At 40.3% G+C, this 14996-nt stretch overlaps 1 protein-coding gene across 3 annotated transcripts in view; it reads right to left on the bottom strand.

The window, feature by feature from the left end:
* Positions 1–14996, bottom strand: part of HEATR5B (HEAT repeat containing 5B) — a 2176461-nt gene that overhangs the window by 1722480 nt on the left and 438985 nt on the right. The gene's annotated exons all lie outside the window — the stretch shown is intronic.

Below are 14996 nucleotides of genomic sequence, written 5' to 3'. Positions count from 1 at the left end.
TCAAACACTTATCCTAATCAAATAGGCTAAAAGCCCTGTCCCTCTACTCAGTCTCATACAGACTGCTCAGACATGACCTGTGTTTGGCATACAAAGCCATCTCAGACCCAGCCTTGGTAGAGTTGCTGCATATCCTTAAGTCAAACTCCACTCGCACAACCCACATGCAAGGCCTCAACCTGGTCTGTGACATTAACAGAACTTGCTGGTGGGACAAATCTGTGTCCCAAAGACTCCCCCATCTGAGGAACAGACTCCCTCTCCATGTCAAGCAGAGTACCTCTCTAGCCCTTTTTAAGAGGAACCTGGATGACTGGATGGGAAACAAAAAATACACCCCTGAGATCTCACCTGTGTCCCTGCTGGACAGGGGAAACAGGTGCTGACTTTGTGAGAATATCAGCAAAATTCTTGGCTAGGCTTATAAGGGATTCTGGGCCAAAAGCCTAGTATCATCCTATGTAGCTATGTACCTATGAACACAATACCCTACTTGGGCAATGCTGACAAACTCAGGACGTTAAGTATGAACCCGTATGTCACCTGGTGGATAGCTAACTAGCTCAAAGACAGGACCCAGGAAGTTAGAATTTGGGAGTGCACCTCTACAGAGAGGCCAGTGACAAGTGGAATCTCTCGGGGACTGATCCTTTAACCACTCCTTTTTGGCATTCACTTCTCTGAAGTCAAAGCCAATGACAGTGGTCTCTGACTAAATATGCAGATAACTGCAAATTAAGAGCTGTCACTGAATCCCACACTGACAGAAATTTTCTTCAAGAAAGGCTGACACAAGCAACTGATGCCAGAGCCATGGGCTAAAACTAAATGCCAAGAAATGCATAATAGTATCCTTCAGGAAGTCATCCACCCCTGGTAACTACCATATTGACAACACACCCCTTAGAACTGACCCAGTAGTCAGGAACTTAGGCACACACACAGACCGTAATCTAGCCTTTGACCATCACGTGTCTACATTAGTGAGGAAATCATTCTCTGTTGTGCAACTTACAAACAAAGGTATGGCATCTAGGTCCATGGAAGTCATTATTCCACTGTCTTTGGCATTCATCAGACCTATCACCAACTACAGTGCCCCCTTTGGTATGTACCCAACCAGGCATATCCAACAATTGAAATGTTCAAAGAAGCTCCTCAATAAAAGAATACAGGGCATAAGTACAATTTCCTGTGCAGTCTGCCTCGAGGACCTATCCCTGCATTCTGTCTCTTACAGGCTTTTGAGGGAGATCTATGCCTCGCTGAACAGAAGTGGATTCTATCTTTAAATGCTGATAAAGCACCTGGTTTAAATGAGGTAGTCTCTCTGAAACCTTTTTTGAAAGCCAGACCCCTGAAACATTGACACTGGTATATAGGTTTGTGTTTTTATATACTGGCGCTTTAACCACTGTATGCTTAACTGATATGCTGATTGTTTTACTGATGTGCTGTTTAAATGACTCTGGTGTTCTTTAGTATTCAGTCTGAAGAAGCGGTAGGAATATACCATAAAAGTGCTTACTCTTTTACTTTTTGTTTTTATTAAAGTTTTGTGGATTTTACCTGCAGCTGTGTCACACTGGCACTTAATATTGCCTCTACTTGGTCCCTTTTGAAAGTAACATTCCTTATTCTCTCTTTGACTACTGTGTTTTTCAAGTTTTGAGGGGAGATCTATGCCTGGCATACAGGACATTGTCAGACCCCACCCTGATGGACCTCATCCAACACAAACAGCACCAGAATCACCCATCTACAAACTTAAAACTTGCCTGTGATATAAATAGGAGCTGATGGAGAGAGAGGTATGTATCCCAGAGACTATCCCATCTCTGGAACAGGGTCCCCCATCCATGTGAAGCAGAGTTCCTGCCTAACCCAATTCAAATGTAACATGGACAACTGGATGGGGAACAGAAAATTCATCCCTGCTTTAGCACCTACATCTCTAATGGACACAGGCAACCTGTAAATGATTCATCTCCCAAGCCTCTGCTTACACTTATCAAGGGTAAAAGAACTTGTCAGAGATTGGGGATACATGGCTAGGCTTAAAAAGGCCCTTGTGGTCATCAGCCTAGTAAACACCTATGAAACTATGAACCTATGGATGCATAGTTTCCTGCTACAGACTTTGCTTTATCCTCATTTATTTTATAGCCTGAAAAAGACTTAAAATTGATGAGAGTGTTAGAGAACACAGGGTTTCAGTATGAACTTCTAATTATAGGGGGATACCGGAATATGATGTAATGCCCCTCCTCTGGGCCAGTGATCAAGGAGTCACAATCCTCACCATGCACACCGGTGAGGGTGTTCACATGGAACAAAGATAGACACATACAGTATTTTGAGATGTAACTCTCTGCACCAAGCACAATTTCTTTTAAGAGCACACAGGGAATACACACAGTCATGGAGCTGCGTGTCTCACTCACTCACTCTCTCTCTCTCTCTCTGTCTCTCTCTCTCTCTCTCTGGGTCCCAAATAAGACTTCCCACTGACATAGCTGTAGAGATGAGTCCTCAGATGAGTGTTCCAAGCCAAGTCCTCCTCCATCCAGTCTGTGAAAACAGTGCTCTGTGTCCCTGCTCCAAGTACCTGACACAAACACACTCTGAGATTTGATTTTCACACACACACACACACACACACACACACACACACACACACACACCTGGGAAAGGGTGCTGGCAGAGATTTACATGCTATGCCGCACTGCCCAGACTACAAAGTAGATACACCCACAAGGACACTGCAAAGCCAGCTACTCTAAGGATCTTACAAGAGTACTCAAATATACTGAACAAAATTAATACTGATACAAATGGTAGTGTTTGACCAGTGCAGAAAAGCTTTCAGGAGGGCCACAGTGTCACCAAATAAATATAAGTACTCTCAAAGATTAAAATATTTTCTAAAAGACCAGCCACGATGAAAAGTTTAAATATATTTAATAATTAATAAAAGAACATGAAAATATTAAATATCTATTTACAATAAACACCAGAGTTTCATCACAGAAAATATTAAAAATAACACAGATGGACAGATTCATACAGATAAAGGAAAGCAGTACTTAACTAATATCGCTACATTTTCCTGACTGATCTAAAGAATTGCTCTTCCCTGGTTACTTACTAAAGCAAGACAAGATGAAGTGGATGTGTGGTCTTCCTTGTCAGGTATCACAAAAAGACTGCCCTGAGACTTTTGTCTCATCTAGTATTAAAACATCATTTCAGTGCTGGATTACAGAATGACAACACATACACCTGGTCATCTGACTCTGGTTCCTACACTACACCCTTTACTAGAAAATGAACCAAAATTAAGCATGCATCATAATATACACACACATACACACACACACAAACACACATACACAGCTTTAATAAGATGTGTTATAGCATATGGAAGATATAAAACCATTTCAAAAACTTCTACCTTTCCAGGAAAGCAATTAGTTCACCCCTAAGGATAATACAGTAGGATTCCTAGTCTTGGTTTTCAAATTATTTTGTCCCTGGCTGCAATGAGCACTGTAAGATGCAATCTTTATGGCCTAAGCCAGGTAATTTAATTTCAGACTAATTTTCAAAGTTAGCTGGACTGAGATTAACCTCTTCTCTTCCAGTATTCTCTGTTACAATATATTCATTTCAACAGTTACAAAAGTCTCACATACAGGTGTATTTATTTTCTGTCCAGCAGGGCCTACTGCTGTTACAGTTTTAACATGAGCAACTTTACAAATTAATTTTTCAACCCAAGCATCTGTACAAATTCGCTTGATATACAAATGACATATAATTCTTTACAAATCTCCAGCTAGCTATGCTGGCATATGTTACACATCCACTGCCTTACTTGTCCTGGCATAGTTTGCAAAGCCTCATATCATCAAATATGGTTTGTAATAATGACTGCCAGGGGGCCCAAGGAGAGGGAACATTACTAAAGGGGGTAACAAGCTAGATTCTTACGAAAAAATATATATTTAAGTGTTCAGGATGGAGGATGCAGTAGCAGCCTTAAAAGGTCAAGTGAAATTTATTTATTCCTATAGGTATGAGATCTGGGCCTGGCTGAAGAGGCACTAAATAAAAAAAAAAACAGCATTATCTGAGGGAGAAGAGATGTATCTGATATCAACATCTGATGATACACCTAAGAAGCTAAGAGTAAGAGCCTCTAATAGTGATAAAAAGGGATAGGCTTTGGAGTTTCCCTACTTACTAAAAAAGCAGGCATTTACGGAGTGGGTAGCAGATGCAATTTGAGAAGTAGTAGAAATTATGGGTAATGGGTCAAAATAGACAGCTGGTATTTGGAAAACAGGGAAAGCAGACTTTAGAGTTCTAGGTGAAATAAAGAAAGGAGAAATATGGTAAAATGTAATAAAATACTGTGAAGGGCTGGTGATGATTTAAGTACTACAAATAACTTAAAGTTAACTTCACTGATGAAGAAGGAGAGTAACTGAACGGTGCCAAGGATAGAATCAAAGAATAACTGGACAATAACCACAAGTCTGGAAAAGTAGCACTACAGTACACCTCACAGAGGTTAAGGAAGCAGAAAGTGGAGAAATCAGTAGTAAAGCTGAGGAATCCTAATTGCAAGAAAATTATAAAAGATCCTGAAGGAATTAGGGAAATATTCCAGGTATATATGAAAGTATTTACAAGGCAGATGAAGGTAATGACCAGGATAGGATATTACTGAAGAATTCCATGGTAAACCTGGGCCTACCAAAAGTGATGGAGTTGGAGACTCAACAGTTAATTGCAAATATTGAGGAGGAAGAAAGAGAAATGGTGAAAGGCAGTCAAGCTACAGGTAAATTCACCAGGGTAAGATGGCATAGTCATAGAAATTTGGAAGTTACCCCAGAAAGGATATGGGAGAAACTGTTTAATAGTGTCTAGATGGGGGGGGCTGCATCTTGCAAGAAAGCTGTGGTGAGAAAAGTTCTCACAAACCTGTGTTACAACCAGTTTCAATATTAAATCATGACTACAAAGTATTCAGGTATAAATTTTCAAAAAAGGGTTAGCAAGAGTGCTGCCAAAATTGATAGATCTTGGTCAGTGCGAATCTGCATATGAAAGGCGGAGATTTCAATATTAAAATAACTTTTATGACTCTACAGGATGCAGAGGACCACAAATACTACTACTACTAGTAGGCCTAGCAGAGAATGCTTTTACTAGGGTAAGGTAGGACTTTATGTGCAATGCAACAGCTGAATTTACATTTCCTACTGAACTAACATGGAAGATACACTGCAAAAGCAAGGTAAAAGTGTGAGTATGAGGGAGTTTTGACTGATAAAATTAGCTTGTCTAGAGGGAAAAGACACATATACAATACGTATTTTATATATATATATATATATATATATATATATATATATATATATATATTCACTTTAAAATCTTGAAATACTGAAATCTCAAATTTCAGTATCTCAAGACCATGAAGCCGAAAATCCATAAAGTTGAAACCTCAGAATCACGAAATTTAAAATTGCGACTTCTATACAAAACATACCACACACACAAACAAACATACACTTCCCTACACATACACAAATACAAACACCTACCCGACTTACCCCACCCAGGTGCACCCCCCACACACCCCCTACATACATATATACATACATATACTAACTCCGAGGTCACACTACACAGACAAACACACAAAAACACCACTACACAAGCTACATTCCCCTCGCACACACACATTACACTAACAAAACACATGGACACACAATAAAGCCCCTACCCAAAACCTGTAAAACACAAATACTTAACTACATATCCAACCATCCACTCACACACCGCAACACCAGAACCGCTAATTCAAAATCTCCAAACTTCGGGATTTTGAATTTCGCGCCTCTGGGGTTTCGGTATTCTGCACTTTCACCTTTCTGGTCTTGGACTACTGAAATTCAGGATTTCAGTATAGATAGATATATATTATATATATATATATATATATATATATATATATATATATATATATATACATATATATACACATACACACACATATACATCTAAACACCCTACTAATTATTCCTTGACTAACATACTGCTGTTTTGCAGTTGTTTTGCTCTGGAAACTATATTCTATTTTATTTTACTTTCTATGTTGCTACAGGAAAAAGCTGTTAAATTCATCTGAAATAATTAAAGTTTTCCAAAATAATAAGCATCTACTTATTATTCACAGAATCACATTTGAAAAAAAACATTTCTTTAAATGTATTGGCATGAAAGCACCTTAACTGAAAAACTGAAATAAAAAGCTAACTACAAGCAACAAGATTTTTCCAGTTTGTTTGTGTCTTTCGGCTTTTCTCGCCACAGCGAACTCCGGTCCGCTGATGATTGGCAGTAGATTTTTACATGCGAGTTGCCAGCTTTGACGCACAACCTTCAATGAAGGTATGCCCATTCACGCATGTCTCCACCCAGAAGACGCTCTAGCTGAGAATCGAACAGGACAACATCATACAGTGAGGCGACAACGCTACCGCAGCACCACCACTGCATAACAAGATTTTTCCAGTATTTTCTTTAAATGATTACAAATATAATTCTGGGTACTGTTTGTATTCGGGTATAGGGACACTAGTGAAAAGCAATGGAATTTTTGATTTCTGTTTTAGGAACCCACAAGGAGATGTACTTCACTACAAAACCACTTTTTAAGGCAGACATAATTTCTCTACTTTTAATTTTCAATTTAACACAAGTGTCCAATCATCTTTTTGGACTGGCTACCTTAACTATGTGGCTTGCCAATCTCTAATGGACAACATAAGAAAGGGTTAGCTTCAACTAACAAAAATGACACCTAGACTGCTAAGCTAATAAACTGTGGGAGAAATAATCAGTTTTCAACAAGGAATATTACTTACAGGTGGGGACTAGAATGTGATTTGCAGCAGCGAAGATGTGTCTGGGGGGCCCAGAAGGGAAAGTAGAACAAAGGAGGGTAGATTTTTGAAGAACTTTATGAAAATATTTGGCATGGAAGATGTGAATTCAGTAAAAGGAGTTCAGAGTGAATTTACATATTATTCTCAAAGATATAAAAACTGGGCTAAGCTACAAAGAATTTATATTTCACAGGAACATGGGCATTTAATTGAAGGTCTTGATATGCACCCAATAACGATTTCAGATCATGCGCCAATAATAATAACTAAAATAAAAACATAGGGTAATGAAATAAAAAGACACTGGCGCTTGCTCACCTATCTGTTGAAAAGAGAGGAATTTAAGGAATGGGTGGTAGAGATTATTCAGGAGCTATTAAGAGGGCATATAAATTTCTTCCGAAAATGTAGTTAGGGAGTGGGAGATAATTAAAGTGGAGTTTAAAAATATGGTGAAAATTAAAGAAAGAAAGCTATGGTATTATTTAGAGGGATGACAAATTTTAAAGTATTGCAGAATGGGGGAATCTCATACAGCAAGAACAGGATCAACTGCAGAACGATAAGCAGGACATAACAGACTACCTCGATAATATGCAAGAGTTTAGACTGATTGCTGTTAATTAACTGTTTCTTGATAATAACAGTACAGCACAAAAACCTTTAGCACAATGACTCAGGCAACAGAAAGTAGAAAGGGCTGTCGTCAAGCTTAGGGAACTTATAACAAAGAAGGTAACGAGATATTTGTACAGGTATTAGAAATTTTTCGGAAGTTCTATGAAAGTCTGTATAAAGCAGAGAAATATGGAAATTAAGAAAAGATACAAAAGGAAATGTTTATGGAAGAATTAAATATGCCAAGGTTAGAGGTATATGAGGCTGAATTACTAACAGGATAGGAGGAGATGAGATAAAAATTGTGATGTATAACCAATCTACAGGAAAGTCCCAAGGAATAGATGGTATTTCTGTGGAAGTTTTGAAGCTAGGAGGGAAAAAAACAAAGATCTGGAAGGTTTTGTTTACACATATTTTAAGAGGAGGAAAAGTACAAACATCCTGGAAGAAAGCAGTGGTGGCTGTAATACCTAAAGAGGGTAAAGATCCATCAGATCCAACTTCATACAGGCCCATTTCAATACTAAACCATGATTACAAAGTGTTCATGTCTATAATGGCTAAAAGAATGACAAAAGTAATGCCAAAATTGACAGATATGGATCAATGTGGTTTTGTGGAGGGGAGGCAAACATTTGACAACATTAAAAGAACACCAATGATCCAGAGGGAAGCAGAATGTAAGAAGACACATTTGTTGTTTGTGTGTTTTGATGGAGAGAAAGCATTTGACAGAGTAAGCTGGAACATTATGAGCAGGGCAATGGAAGCATTTGCATTTCCTGAAAAACTTATAAGGTTGATTAGGATGCTATATGAGGGACTGGAGGTGAAAATTAAAGTGGGAGGGGTCCCCTCTGATAATTTCTACTTGAGCAGAGGAACCAGACAGGGGTGTATTCTTTCCCCTTTGTTATTAACTTTATATTTAGAACCACTGGCAAAGAAAATAAGGGACTCAGAAAATTCAAGGATATAACTGGTATAGTAGTCAAGAAAAGCTGACTCTTATTTGGAGATGATATTATTTTACACCTGACAAAACCAGAAAGAGACATTACAGTGTTGTGGAACATTTCAAGACCGTTTCAAATCTTTTCAGGATACAAAATTAATGCAGCTAAAACAAAGGCAATAGCTGTAAATTATGTACTCACACTGGAATTGGTTCAGCAATATTCATATTTATGGGGACAAGATAAAATTAAGTATTTAGGAATATGGATTAAAAATTATTCTGGTGTGGCAGCTAAGGATATGTGGGAAGAGACTAAACAAAAGATAATACAAAAACTAAGAAAATGGAAGCTTTGTTATATGGATATGGATTGTAAGATACAAGCAGTCACAATGGTTTTAGTCCCTTTAGTCTTATACACAGGTCAGGAATATTTTTATCAACCACAGGAGAAGTTGTGGATAGAAATTAATATAGATCTGAAGGACTTTATCTGGGAGGAGAAGATGGCAACAGTCATGAGAGATAAGCTGATTCCTCCAGCAAAACAGGGCAGATTCGGATTACCCAATTTGAAGGGTTATTTCAGAGCTACAGTTACGGCTCCTATACATAGCACAAGCAGAAAACTAGAATTCAAAGTGGAAAGACAGGATGTTGAAACAGAGGGGAAGCTCAAGAAACAAGGGGATACAGGGATTTTCGATGCAGGCCTTTAAGATGAATAACAATAATCATATAGGATATTATATCCATAAAGTAGCAGAATGTATACTGAAAACTAAGCCAACATGGGAATGGAGAAAGGAGATACTGCCGAAAGGGATGACTACAATTAGAGATATAGACAATAGGCAAGTGGGGGCCTGCAATTTACTGGAGAAAACTGACAAAGGAACCAAGGTAATGGGAGCAAATGACAAGTGAGAGAAAGGTAATAGAATGTGAAGAGGCTAGGAATTTATTTCAACTGCAGATTAGAGATTGCCTTCCCTATCAAGGACTGATATCAAAGTATAGGCAAAGACAAAGAAATGGGGGGGGTCCTAAATGAAAGACCAGCACTGGTAAAGTTTTTAGTAAAATCTAGAACAGAAGCTGCCATTAAAAAGAATAATTAGTAGAATATATTAAATATTGCATGACAACTATAAGAAATAATCAAAGAAGGTTAGAAAGGATTGGGAAGAGAGACTGAATAAGCAATTTATAAAGAAACAATGAGGGGATATATGTACGTCTCCCAATAGGTGACTCTATCGTTAGGCACACTGACGTCCCGCTCACCAGGCTGAACAAGGAGAAGGTCATGGTGAGCTGCCTGTCGGGCGCTAGGATCCGCCACATAACACAAGCACTCAGGTCACTCCAATGCAAGTACAAATATGACTCAGTCATTGTCCATGCTGGTGTGAATGACATGAGACGTACCTCCCTGGACTACATGAAAGAGACAGAGGAGCTCTCTGAGCATGTAGCCCAGGCCGGTATGACCCTGACCTTGAGTAGCATCTTACCCTCACCAAGAATGATGCCACAATATGAAGACAAGATGATCAATTTCAACAATTGGCTTAAGTATTGGTGTCATTCAAAGGGGATCCAATGCCTGTTAGCCTGGGATGACATGCTCGACAAGCCACGATGCATCGCTAGGGACGGCTTGCACCTGTCACCCCTGGGCTTTCGGATATTGGCAAAGGCTCTTGCTACCCCCATAGTGCCTTTTTTAGGCAAGGCTCAAAAGACAAACCCACCTCCATAGGTATCACAAAGGATAAGAAACTAAGAGTAATGCTACTCAATGCCAGAAGTCTAAACCTCAAGATGCACGCACTCGAAACTCTCCTTAGCATGGAGAACATCGATATCTGTGCAGTAACAGAAACCTGGTTCAAGGCTCCCGAGAGCACCCCAGCACTACCAGGTTATACCTCATACCATGCTTTTCGTCCCCAAAACGTGGACCGAACCACAAAAGGAGGGGGAGTATCAATATTCGTCAAAGATACCCACACCTCCAGGTTGGTGGCACAGCATGAAGCATCAGAGACTATCCATGTGCAACTAACAGTGGGTAAAACTGCCTTCCAGTTTATAGCCTGCTACAGACCACCCTCCCAAACCCAGGAACCCCACTAGGCCTTTCTGAGAACACTGGAAAATATGAAGGTCTCTCCAAACGCCATTATATTGGGCGACTTCAACTACCCAAACATAGACTGGGAGCATTACTCTAGCTCCAACACCCTAGCCCAAAGGTTCCTAGAATTTATAAACTCAAATGCTATGAAACAACTTGTTACCACTCCCACAAGAGGGGAAAACATACTGGACCTGATCATCACCAACATGGGGACTCTATGCTCCAGACCAGAAGTGTATCCCTCACTGGTAAGATCAGACCATAAACTAATCTCACTGGATATTCACATCCCGACCCCACCCCCTGCCCAGAAAACCACAGTGAAAAACTTATCTAAAGCAAATTTCACACTCCTCAAAACCGAGGTGGAATCCTTCAAAGCCCCGGCCTGTGGAAAATACTGCCCAGACCACAGAATCCTTTATAAACGCATTCTATGAACACCTTCAGGAATGCATGGATCATGCAATCCCAAATAAAACCAAGATCCAATCCTCCAAAGGCAGGCGTCCTGTCTGGTGGACCCCAGCCATAAACAAACTATACAATAGAAGGAGGAAGCTACTACATGATAGAGCAAAATCCCAAAAAGGGAAGGCATCTCTGATCAGTATTAGCAAAAAACTATGGGCACTCATAAAATCGTCTAAGGCCAGCTTCGAGAGAAATATTGCACAGGACACTAAGGATAATCACAAGGCTTTCTTTAGTTATGTTAGGAACCTGGGTGGGAATTCCCAGATATGCTCAGAATTAGTCCAAAATGACAAAAAATACACCGAACCCACATACATTGCCAACATCCTAGATGACAGGTTCAGCGCAACCCCCCCCCCCCACCAAAAGGGCAAATATCTATCCCAGCAGAGTGCTGCCCCCCCTGACATCTCAGATGCTCAGGTAAGAGCCGCCCTCTCCAAAGCAAAAAACACAGCATCAATGGGACCAGACGGTGTCCCGGGCTGCGTCCTACATGAACTCCAAGAAGAGCTAAACCCAAACATAAAACTACTGTTCAATCTCAGCCTTACTACAGGATATGTACCCAAAGAGTGGCATACAGCAACAGTGGTCCCTCTCCACAAAGGTGGTGCCTCAACGGATCCTGGAAACTATCGCCCCATAAGCCTGACTAGCTTGGCCTGAAAAGCTATGGAAAGGATCATCATGGACCTCATAAATAAAGATATTGGGGACCTACAGACACTGGATCCTACCCAGTTCGGCTTTGTTAAGGGCAGATCCTGCCTCTTAAACCTGGTCGATTTCTTTGAAACAGTCACCAAGGCCATTGACGAGGGGAAGGTGGTCCACACAGCCTACCTGGACCTTGCAAAAGCCTTCGATACAATACCCCACTCGGGCATTATAGATAAGCTCACCAGCTTAAATATAAACCCCTACGTCACTAGCTGGGTTGCAAACTGGCTCAAGGACAGAACCCACATGGTTAGAATTGCTGTAGCCATGTCAGACTCCAAACCAGTTACAAGTGGCATCCCGCAAGGCTCAGTCCTGGGACCGCTCTTGTTCGGTATATATTTCGTGGAGGTACAGGCCAACACGGAAGGACTGTGGCTGACCAAGTTCGCAGATGACTGCAAACTGGGCGCCATAATTGACTCTCCAGCCGACACAAGCATCCTCCAAAAGGGCCTCATAGAAACAGACAACTGGTGCCAGAGCCATGGCCTGAAGCCAAATGCCAAAAAGTGTATAGTCATCCCCTTTGGCAAAAACAAAGTGCCCACAAATTATCACATAGGTGGTAATCCATTAAGTACAGAAGAAGTAATTAGGGACCTGGGGACCCAAGTTGATAGCAATCTCTCATTTGACAACCACGTAGCCAAAGTGGTTAGAAAAACATTTTATATAGCCCACCTAATCATGAAGGGATTCACATCTATATCAGGGGAGGTCATCGTGCCTCTTTAATCTTCCCTCATCAGGCTGATAATTGAGTACAATGCCCCTTTTGGGATGTACCTTACCAGACACCTGCAGCAACTGGAAAGACCCCAAAAGTACCTCACCAAGAGGATCAAAGGGCTCAAACAGATGCCATATGCTGCCCGGTTAAAGAAACTCCAGCTCTACTCAGTGGCATACCGCCTGCTCAGAGGCGATCTGTGCCTGACGTATAAAGCCATGTCCAACCCGGAATTAATGGACATGCTGCACCTCAGAAACTCCAACTCCCATCGAGCTACGGCTCGAGAGACTTGAACCTCAGCACTGAAATAAATAGGACATGCTGGAGGGACAGATTCATAACCCAGAGGCTCCCTTCACTCTGGAATAAAATCCCAGTCCAGGTTAGGCAGAGTCCCTCATTAACTCTCTTCCAGAGGAATCTTGATGAGTGGATGGGAGATCGTAGGTTTACCCCGGGTATCACTTCTGTGTCACTGTTAGACAGAGGCACAGTATACTAACCTCGAAAAAGGGCATAGCAACATTAATTTAAAATGGGTGGCGAAAGCCCAACACACTCTGGCTAGGTTTATAAATGCCCTAGTGCAGATAGCCTAGTATGAACCTATGAATCTATAAAATATGCGACAAAATCTAAAAGATTTAGGATTTTTGCTTGGAAATGTCTTCACAGATATTTTTATACCCCAAGTAGACTCCAGAGAATTTTTTTCTCAGGTATGCAGTAAATGGAGGTGTGACTGGGAAGAAAGAGGTACTTGGAAACATATTTTCTGGGAGTGTGGCGAGTTGGTGGACTTTGATTCCCTGCAGGATGCAGTGTCAGAGAGGCTGGGTGGGAAGATTGGTGTGACAAGGGAGATGATTTTTCTGAGTTACGATACAGAATCTGAATTGCCTATTCATGGGTAAGGCCTTGCTGTGTCTAATTATGGTGGTTACCAAAAAAAACAATTACTAGAACATGGAAATTAAAATCTAAACCAACTATATTAGAAGTAGTGAACATAGTAACAGAGATAAAATAACTGAAACTGAGATCTTTAGAAAAAAGCAGGAGAAAACCACATGGGAAAAATGCGTACAAAGGAGGAATGAGATTTTAAAGAAGGCACGACTTTAATGCGCTATGTAATGTTTAACTGAAAATGATTGGGTAGATTATAAGTGATGTATAATGTCTGCATCTAGGAGTGTGTCAGCATGGTTTGTGATGTAAAATGCTTGCAACTAAGATTGTGTCTGTGTGGTTTGTTTTCATTTATATAAACGTATGAGTGTTTATGTTGCAAGTGATGGTTTAATAAAGATGTTTCTTGTTTTAAAAAAAAGAGGAATTGAATAATTTATGTAATGTTGCTTAGGTTATAAGATATATAGTAATATAAGGGAAGTATAATGTTTGTTAAGGTTAATTCACTACAATATGACTATTGTATAAATGTAAATTTGCCTATATCACAAGTGATGATTCAATAAAGATGTTTAAAAAAAAAAACGTTGCAGTATCTGAAAGCTATAGAACAATTTCAAAAACCTCTACTCTTTCGTTCCAGGATTCTTTGTTTAAAGATAAACATTTACATCAGTTATAATAACACTGTTGATACATTTAACACAAGCATCTGTACAAGTCAGTGTGACAGTCAAATGACACAAAACTATTTACAAAACTCCAGCTAACTATGTTGGCATATATAACACATGCACTGCCCTATTCTCCCTGGCACAGACGGCAACACCCCAGATCGTCACGTCTCCCTGGCACAGACGGCAATACCTCAGACAGTCACACATTAAACTGAGGCCCCATCTGGCTGTGTTAAAGGTAGGTGCTGTGAGATCTTTTACATCCACCTGAGCTATCATAAAGAGTGTGTAGTGGGGGGACTCCCAAATGCCTGGCCAGATTTCTCCTTATAGTATAAAGACCAGAAGGGTGTCCCCTCAGAAGACGTTACTAGTCTAGTGGGACTAACCTGGTCAACAAAGGATATTTAAATTAAAAGTTTCAAATTAAATCCATATCTCTGGCTTCATTTCAAAAGTAAAGAAGAAAATAGTATGCATGCTGGCAGTTTTGAGCAGTGTTTAGAGTAACTGGTTGGGGGAGAAAGACAAGTTATATGACATCAGAATGGCTGGGGCAGGCTGGTCCATTTAACCATGATCTAGCTCTGAGCATAACTGGCAATAAAATATAGTGCTACAGCTGTCTGGAAATTTGTTTGTGTCTTTCGGCTTTTCCCGGTTAGGGGTCGCCACAGCGGAACTCCGGTCCGCTAATGATTGGCAGTTGATTTTTACGTACCGGCTTGCCAGGCCTGACGCACAACCTTCAACGAAGGTACACCCTTTCACGCATCTC

Source organism: Protopterus annectens, chromosome 1.part2 (assembly GCF_019279795.1).
Source record: "Protopterus annectens isolate FY-2018-M chromosome 1.part2, PAN1.0, whole genome shotgun sequence".
Lineage (NCBI taxonomy): Eukaryota > Metazoa > Chordata > Ceratodontiformes > Protopteridae > Protopterus > Protopterus annectens.
The sequence above is the reverse complement of the archived record's forward strand: the minus strand, read 5'-3'. Positions and strand labels throughout refer to the sequence as shown.